General features: G+C 31.9%; 1 protein-coding gene across 2 annotated transcripts in view; it reads right to left on the minus strand.

The window, feature by feature from the left end:
* PMCA (plasma membrane calcium-transporting ATPase 3) overlaps positions 1–5,816 on the minus strand; it is a 133,370-nt gene extending 127,554 nt beyond the window's left edge. Inside the window, exon 1 of one of the 2 annotated variants that reach the window (XM_013319249.1) lies at positions 5,670–5,816. The gene's annotated coding sequence lies outside the window, so the exon portion shown is untranslated. Of the gene's footprint in view, positions 1–5,379; positions 5,514–5,669 lie in introns of those variants that run through there. The other variant, XM_013319250.1, reaches the window with a different exon arrangement.
* Positions 5,817–10,014: the final 4,198 nt, after the last annotated feature.

Raw genomic sequence — 10,014 nt, forward strand, 5'->3', positions numbered from 1 at the left:
ATTCCGTCCGCGTGTAACTAAAGAAAAACGTAATTGATAGCCTATGTGCTCTTCCAGACTATTTTCTACATTTATGCCAAATTTTATCAAGATCCGTTGAGCCGTTCTAGAGATACATTCGCATTTATAATATTAATAAGAAGTAAGATAATTCAACAAAAATATTTCTTTCTAAAATTACATTATTTTTAATATCCTTCTGTGTTCAATTAATAAGAAAGATAAATTAAATAGTTTTTATTAACATATAGACCCCTTTATATATAAATCTAGCACAGATACTGTTCTACATTCGTTACGATCGATACCGATAGATGTCGCTGACGTAAGATAAGTCTATTGTCCTCTATAACAATACGCAGTTACAACAACGTAACTAGACCAGTCAACAAATATCAGATATCAGACATATTTAATAAAGGTATGTCTGAACTAGGTTTTGCTCGTGAATGCTCGTGCGGAATAAAAAGAAGTTAATTAGTAACTTATGTGTTCTTTCTGATGTTCTACATCTATGTCAAATTTAAGCGAGATCCATGCAGCAGTTCTGACCTTTATAACATCCATCCATCTAAACATTCGCATTCGTAATATTAGTACGATTAATGTTTGAATAAACAACCGATTTAAATATGTAATATTCCATAAGAAACATAGTTTAAATATATTTATATTTTTAATAGCTTTTATAAAACACAGTATAGTAAAGTCGACATTTAAAGTAAAATATAGGGATGTCGTAGATTAAAAACTAATGAAGTTTTGTCAACTTATACACCTACTAAGTTAATTTAAGTTATGTTACTTTCTTTGTACTACGTTTAATTATATGAATTTTAATAGACATAAATGGAAAACATATATAGCGTTATTTTTAAAATATTATAATTCAGTGCGTTCAGCGTATTAGTTAAGTGTTTAAACTAGGTGGCGCTGTATCATTATTCATTCATTATTAACAAAATAAATTTCCTTATAGTTTAGAAAAAAGTTATAACAATTAGGAATAATAAAAAAAAAGCGGTAGATGGATCTGTCTCGAAATAAAATCACCCTTTAGTTGTATATTTTTTGATACCAAACATTTACGAGTTTACCTGTCTCTTTTATCATCCCGAGGGACGCTTCAGTTAACATTGGTCCCTCAAGCCGGATTTAAGTATTCACGCAACCTGCGTTTATTCGCAGAAGCTAAGCGACCGCTCCCTAAGGAACACGTAACAGATAGCTTCCGTAAGTGATAAATTCCTAAGCTTTCTGACCTTGACTTTACTAAACTTAACTCGTAAATTGTTCGCACCCGATCTTGGAGTGGAAAAAACATTTTATACGTACATTATTACTTTGATTTTAATAAAATAATGTGATCGTATTTTAAAAATGTAATTATTAAATTATTGGAAAAAATTTAAGAAACATAATTCATAACTTGAAAATTTTGAAGGAATAAAAAAAATCAATTAATATTTGCTATAGAAATAATTTTAAAAACAACATACTGTAGTTTTTTTCTTAATTACGACAAAGTTTAATTCAATTTTTGCTTAACTAACTAACAAATGAACATCGAGTGTTTTATCACGACCTTTAAAGCTTTAGTAAAAGTGAACAAAAAAAAACGAATCGAATAGAAAAAAACAAGCAAGCCATTTGTGTGAATGTTTTAAAAAACGATATACTACACGCACATAACCTATAAATATACCAACGTAATTTTAATTACGCATTCCGCTCACAATGCGCGCGTTACTCCGCTTGTACAAATAAATAGTGGGCGGCCATGACGCATCACAGCGCCATCTGTTAGTGACTGGAGAGAGTTTTTACTCCGAAACTCTATATAAAATTTATGACAAAATTACCTTATAAATCTATACTTTTTATTGTGTATAATAATAAGTTTATTCAATTACTAGCTGTTCTCCCGCGAATTAAAAAAAAACTTAATAAGTAACCTATGTGTTTTTTCAGACTATGTTCTACATCTATGCCAAATTTCAGCGGGATATGTTAAGCCGTTCTGGAGATACCTTCAAACAAACACCCATCCATCTATCCAAACAAAATGTATTATTAGAAAGATAAATTTAATTAAAGACAATTTAATAAATTACTACTATCCAAATACAAAATCTATAAAAAAATTATTAAAAATAGTTTTCAAATAGGTTTGTTGCAAAAAAAAAAATATTTTGTCCTCATTTCTGCAAGCGAACAGTGACCCGCTGACCCCAGTAAATGTCAGGGGTCAGGGGACACTTCAGTGCTCACGGACTTGTGCAAATATAGATTCAGTGAAGGATGAATTCAATCAATGTAAATTATTGGCTTAAATTTTTATATTTCTTAAGAATTTAATCCAATTGAACTGATCAATGACTGACTGACTATGGCCTAATCACCCTTAACTTAGGGTAGGCTCCGAGCCCCTCGGTGGGGATGTATAGTGAGCTGATGATGAAACTGATCAATGACACTACGGGGAAAAATATGTATCGAATAACATCTTACTTGTCAAAATAGTTTACAATGGAATATCTAATATACCCGACAGACAGATAACGTAAGTTTATATATGTATATACAAATATATAGGGTTTTTATGTATGTCAATTTTATTAAGCCTAAAGGACTGATCCGATTTTGATTTTTTTTTATATCATAAGGCGGCAAACGAGCGAGCGGCCGCCTGCAATCGCTCAAATAGCGAAGTGTTCGTTGCCCATAGACATACGGAATTGCATATGCGTTGCCTACCTTTAATGGACGGAGGAGAGGATGCATAGAAAGAAAATATTTTCCCTTTCCATGCATCCTCTCATCCGGAAAGTCCACTTCCACTTCCCATCCTTTCCTTCTAAGAAAAAGGGTGGGAGGGGAAAGTGGACTAAATTAGGCCTCCGGGACGCACACTCATCAGACTGTACGCGGAATTACTTCCACTTGACGCCTGTCTTCTGTGTGGTCGTGGTATTTCACCGGGAGAGCCGGGCCGATTCGTGCAAAGTTTTTAAAGCGGGCTCTATCACTGTTAAATCATTGAATTCGTATTTTATAATACAGTTAGGTTTTTATTTATATAACAAAGAATTATATCTAGAAGATAAATAACGCGAATGATTTTTCTTTATTTCATTTTAAAGCACATGTTTATAATATTGCATTTAAATGATATTCAGTTGAATGACTGTACAGTATCTAGTATGTATATCTGTTGTACGCGAGTCCAGTTTATAAATAACCAACAAATATGCGGCAGTGAGATATTGTTGCGTGTGACATTGGTATTATTTGAGATATAAACGTGTTACTGATTAAACACCTGTATGAAAACATTTAATCATCCTTTTATACAATTACTAGATGTCGCCCGCCACTACATCCGTGTGGATATATAAAAAAAATGAATAAATAGTATCCTATGCCCGTCTTCTGGCTCTAAGCTACCTCCACCACAATTTTCAGCCATATCGGTAAAGCCGTTCTTGAGTTATAAATAGTGTAACTAACACGACTTTCTTTTTTACATATATAGACAATATAGAATTATATATAACACCACAATCACATAGAAGACAAGCGTCAAGTGGAATCAATTCCGCGTTTCTGACGAGTGTGTACCGGCCTTATAGTCCCCGTTACCTTCCCACCCTTTTCTTATAAGGAAAGAATGGAAAGGGGAAGTGGATTCGATGAATGAGGCGACGCATAGTAAGGGGAATTAGTCTCTGGGCGTGTCCTCCGTCGATTAAAGGTATGCAACGCATCTGCAATTGTAGATGACTGCCCGCTTACTCGTTTGCCATCTTATAAAATGTATATGTACATGTGTATCGGAGAAACTGACGGCTAAATTAAAATATTTATCTTGACTTAGTAATAATTTTAAAGTTTAGTCGAATTCAATGGATACGAGATTTTTTTTTAAAATAAAATTTAATATTAGCAGATTTTTTTTTTGTAAATTTACTAATATTTCTTTAACCATTCCAACTAAGCTCTAGGCTTGTGCTAGGATATGGTTTACGACAATAGTCGAATGGCGGGATTCGAACCCCCGACCTCGTGATCGGAAATCCGTACCCTTAATCATTAGGCTATTGACGCTTCAAGAATTACATTTACTGTTTTCACTATTTCAATATCATTTATTGTCTATGGATTTATTTTGGATAGAATTAGAGTTTAAATTAATTAATGAAAATAAATAATTACTGCCTTATAAATTTAAAATTATTTAAATCGTTATTTCTACTAATTTCGACTACAGATTGTAAAAAAAATGCTTATATTACATTTTAAACATGAAGGAAAACATCGTGATACAACCTGCATATATCTGAGAAGAAATTCAAAGATATGTGTGAAGTCAACCCGCACTTGGCCAGCTTGGTTGACTATGGCCTAATCACAATTAACTTAGGGTAGGCTCCGAGCCCTTCGATGGGGACGTATAGTGAGGTGATAATGATGATGACATTTTAAATATCTCTTAATATTTAAAAAGTATTGTTTTCCTTAATTAAAATATAATCTATAAACGAAGTATATTAATATGTCTACGCAGGTCTACGCCGTAGCTTGTAGGTCCGAGTGCGTAGCAAAATACTGATGTATAATTACCATTGTAGAGGTTTTAGTATTATAGTAATAAATCAGAATTGGAAATAAAATTTTTCTTCTCTTCAACTTGCCTTTTTCCCTTCTAATGCTTCTTTTCAATTAAAAAAAATATTTTAGTTTAACTATCTGCCTAAAATATATATGTAATCATTAATTTATTAAGAAAATAAAAATTCCAATTAAACATATCTTGTGTTATTAACAGGAAGGTTCTCTTTGAAATCGTTTTTCAAATACTGGCTGTTAATCAAATTAAAAAGTTAAGTTATCTTTTATTAAAAATAAAAAACTTTAATTTGAAAAGATTATTTTCTTGGATAATTATGAAAATTATATAATTTTTCTATTACTGTAATATATCTTCATATCTAGAAAAAACTAGTGTATACTAGTTTCATACAAAGTAGATTCTGGCATTTCCACGTTTTCAATAAAAAGTCGATAGTCAATAGACCGGTGGCGACATCTATAACGTTTACATTTCAAACGATACATTTTCTAGGTTAGCGAACTAAAATTATAACAACTCTGACCTAGTGACGCATTAACAATATCTTATTATTAAAATACTCTTTCTAATTGTATTAAGGTTCATCATTTTCATGATTATAATTTTAATGAGTGATAAAAATGTGTGAAAATAGGTTTTCGATGTGAGAATGATGTTGATGCATGTCGTACGGATTTCGAGGTATTATTGTGGAACATAACCGCTGGGTGTTCGCCGAGCGACGGCTCGTGTTAAATATATCTTACGTGTTTTGTTCGCCGGCGCGCACCTAGCACTGCCCGGACACTCCCGACCCTCGTGACCAGACCACAGTCACATTACGGCATCGTCAAGCGACGCTAATTCAATATCACACAAGAAAATCATCTTGCCCGAGCGAAACAATAACGCGCGATCCTTACATAACTCCCGCTCGGCATAGGGAACCGTGCCACGCGAATAACGACCCTAAGAACGCCGTCCCAGCGGCGCGCCGTGCGACTATACCGTGTTAGAGAGCTGCGCCGGCGTTTGCAACCTTGAATTCGGAACGCACCTTTTAATTTTAGCCGGTTAACCTAGATACGGGCACCGAATCGAGTGCGCCGGATCGATATTCGCATGCGCGGTGTCTCGTCGTTTTAAAATAGTACGGCGGGTGTGGTGCGGTGTGGCTGCCGGGCGAGGTGTGGCGGCGCCCGACGCTCGCGGACGACTGCCGCCCGCCGCCGCCGCGCACGCGCCCTGCCTGCGCCTTGCGCCCTCGCCCTGCGCCCTGCGCCAGCCCGTAACGATCGCTCTCGTCGGTGCCTCTCACTCCCGAAGAGAGATCGCCCCGCGTACAGGTGTGCCAGCTCTGCCCAACTCCCTCCCGGCAGCCAACTAGACCCTATTTCCACCACCTCGACTAGCCCGACTTTGGCCGTGTGCTACTTCTAAATCCTATAGTCGCGGCCGAAGTTGCCGCAGAAAAATAGTTGCGAAGAAAGTGTTTACTACCCATTCTAACCATCGGAGCCTTTACGTTAGAGACTTCGTGTATTGTAAAAAAGTTTTACAAAATATTGTACTAATAGAATCATAACACTTTATATTAATCGTAATAAAATGTATCACATTTTAAATGTGAAAATTTTAATGACATTATGCAGTACATGTGGCGCCTCTAGTGGTGACAAGCTGAACTAAATTCTAAATCAAAAGCTAAAAAGGCGTTAGTTAATTTAATGAAAAAGTAAGGGCAGTAATGAAAACATTTTACTTTAATCAGATGAATGTGGCTATGATTATTTTTATAGTAATTTTGAAGTTTGCATTGAACTGAATAAATAGGTCAGGTCGAGTACAATTATTCGTAATTAAAAAATCTTGATTTTTTTTATGAAAACATAATATTCATTAGTAAAAGAAAAGGCTTTTTCTAATTAAATATGACATTCAATAGAGTTGATGTTGAACCTATTTTTAATCTCTTTACATTTAATTAAATACTTTAAATATCATTTTTAATTCATGAAAGTTGTTTGGAAAGACGAATCATGTTAACAGCTCCATCTATTAGCCATACTACTAAAACTAAATGAAGAATTTACTTCTTTTAAATGTGTATTCATCTTATTATGGGAATAATAAAAACTTCAAATCGAATATTCTGATTTATTTTAAATTAAACGGTCATTTACAACAGGACATTATAATACAAACGAAGGATTTATAATTTATTTTGTATAACAAAATAAATATTAACAATTGAAATGGAAATCAGTAATTAATATAATTTAAAGAAATGTATACATTTTCAAATTTATTTCTAATCTTCAATACATAATGATGACCTTAAAACAAAACAAACTATTATACAAAAATTATACATTTTATATATACAGAAAATTATCAAATTATCAAATTATACACTTTGTATATAAAATTATAAGTAGGTTTTTTTCTTTAACATTTCCTATTAAGAGAATGGCTCCTACGTAAACTGCTATAAGTGAAAAAATAAAAATTTTACACAGCAGTTTTAAAGTAAGTCATAGTAAGGTTTAAAATTATGTAATAACTAGCTGTCACCCGCGATTTCGTCCGCGCGGTATTAAAAAATTTAATTAGTAGCCAATGTGTTGTTCCAGACTATGCTCTAGATAGCAGCAAGATCCTTACAGCCGTTCTGGAGATACCATCAAACATCCATTCATCTAAACATTTGCATTTATTATATTAGTAAGATAATTGGAATAATGCTTATGCGGCAATTCCGTAGGAGCCATAGACAAAAAGTTTACAAAAAAAATTTAATCGATTTTAATGAAAAAGAAAAAAAAAAGTTTATTTTCTTTAATTTTGCAACTGTTATTTCAATAATCACAGATACATTAGGAATATAAGGAATTGATGAACTTTATAAATGTTCAGTAACATTTTAAAATTGACAATTTACTAATTCATATCACTTCGGAAACATTTTTTTATTATTCTATCGTCTTTATATATACAGGATGTCCCAAAAGGTTACGTACATAGGAAAGGGGATGATAGGGGTGGTCACAAGGGTCACCAGAAAAATAAAATAAAAATTCCCCTCTGGGTATTAAAAAAAATAAATGGCATTTTTTAAAAACTTAAAAATTTTACACCTTCTGGGGCAATTTTGTAACCGATGACCTACAAATATAGCTATATTTAAAAAAAAGGCAATATGTTATCGTCAATAATTCTTTATCAATATGAAATAAAAAAAAAAACAAAGTTTTTAAAAAATGCCATTTATTTTTTTTAATACCCAGAGGGGAATTTTTATTTTATTTTTCTGGTGACCCTTGTGACCACCCCTATCATCCCCCTTTCTATGTACGTAACCTTTTGGGACACCCTGTATAGTTGACCCCAATTAAACGAGAAAGTAGATAATATTTAACAAGGAATCAAAGTTATTAGTATAATTGTATATTGCTAATATGATTTTATTTGAAGCTATTTTTATATCTATTTTACATTTTTCAATTGTCTAGAAGGGCCCCTCTTGCGATATCCATGTTGATAGTAATTTTTAATTCTAGTATTGTCACCTTAAAAAGCATTAAATTGGATTATTATAATCGACAGATTAGAACGAAAACATTAATATTTTTTTTATTGTTCTCCAAGGGTCCAAAACACTAACAAAAAATTCCTAGCTCCTTAGCAAGGCAGTCAAAATTAGTTAAGCTAAAAGGCACGGCGATTTTTTCTCGCGTATAGAGGTTTCTCTCTAAACCGAGTTTCTCGCTTATGGATGTCATCCCGGGACCGGAGAATCACTCTCGCTTAACCAATTCTCGTTTATCGTGGTTATACTGTATATTAACAAGGGTCAACTATAATCGGATATCAGTTTTAAGAATTTCTTTAGATTTTCCAAAAGTCTAGTCGCAGTTTATTTGAAACAAAGCTAAAAATCACACAACAGTATTATATGTACTGCCTACAAACTACATAACAATCTATATATGTACATTTAATTCTCATATGTATCACATTCATTCAAAAATATCATCTTAAAAATATTTAATCGTCTTTTTTTCGGTGTAATTCCATCTTTCGAAACTTGTATAAAAACATATTGTCGTCTCATTTATTCTTTTTGAAAAAATAGAGATAAGAATATGTTTTCATATAACTTTTCCGATATTGCATTAGTATTAGAACAACTTTATAATATTCATTTAAAGAATTTGTTTTCGAAGAACGTTAAAATTTTTCTTCCGTGAATTTTAAAAAAAAATTGAACTACTAATAAAAACTAAGAAATGTGTTTTATTAGTAGATAATAACTGTAATAATTTGAATAAAAATAATTATCATTTATCAAAATAAATTTAATAATAAAATAAAAAGTATATTTCGTTATTTATGTTTTCTATCAATTTATTTTATTTATTTGTATAAATTATAACAAAATAAAAAAAAAAGATTTGATTTTTATTTCATATCTTTAAAACAGTAAAAACACAATTTTATTACATTCAAATCTGATTCATTCCACTAAATTAGCTACATTTTTTAATCTTTTATTATAAACTAAATACAATAAATTATTTTAGGCCTCTTAATACTAAATTGCTTTTATTGTACTCGTAGCTAAAACTAATTGCTAAAACTAAGATTTAAACTAAAAATATAAAACTAAGAAATCTTTTAAAATAATTTATCGTAGTCAAAATCGGGATAAGAAAAATAATAACGCATAACATAGTGTCATCCAAACTTTATGGTAGCTCGCAATTTCGGAAACTATACAGAAAGCATTTTCAAGTATTGATGTAACGTAAATATGGGAGCGAGTCTTCCATTCTCCCTGCAGCGAGTCTATCTACCCATCGACATGTTGACCACAAACCAACATAAAGTTTGAATATTGTTATACAATTATTAATGGGAAAGATATGTGGTATTTTAAATTACAAGATCATATGAGAAGAACGTTTGTATGTTTGAGGTTATAGTACTTTTTAGTAGAATGCAAATAGTGTCGGCCATCTTGCGATATATTTCCTTAGTTATTGGTGTTATTTAGAATTATCGATTATTTTATTAAAATATTAAATTTATCGATTTTGAAAACGATATATTATGATGTTTTTAATTTTCCTATCACATTTACAAATTAAAATATCGCCTCAATTACTGTGATATTATTTTAATAATAAAAATATAAATACAAATTATTTACATGATTTTCTATAAATGCTACAATAATTGGCGATTAGCAAATATCGATATGAAGTCACGTGCTGACAGGACATCACTATCTCGACGTAATTTTTTTCAGTCAGAATGCGTGGAACGAAATTTCTTGCTTCTAAAAAAAAATCTAACGTATTCCTGTAACATGCTAAGTCACCGCAAAAAAAAATATTCCA

Source organism: Papilio xuthus, unplaced genomic scaffold (genome assembly GCF_000836235.2).
Source record: "Papilio xuthus unplaced genomic scaffold, Pxut_1.1 DF826159.1, whole genome shotgun sequence".
Lineage (NCBI taxonomy): Eukaryota > Metazoa > Arthropoda > Insecta > Lepidoptera > Papilionidae > Papilio > Papilio xuthus.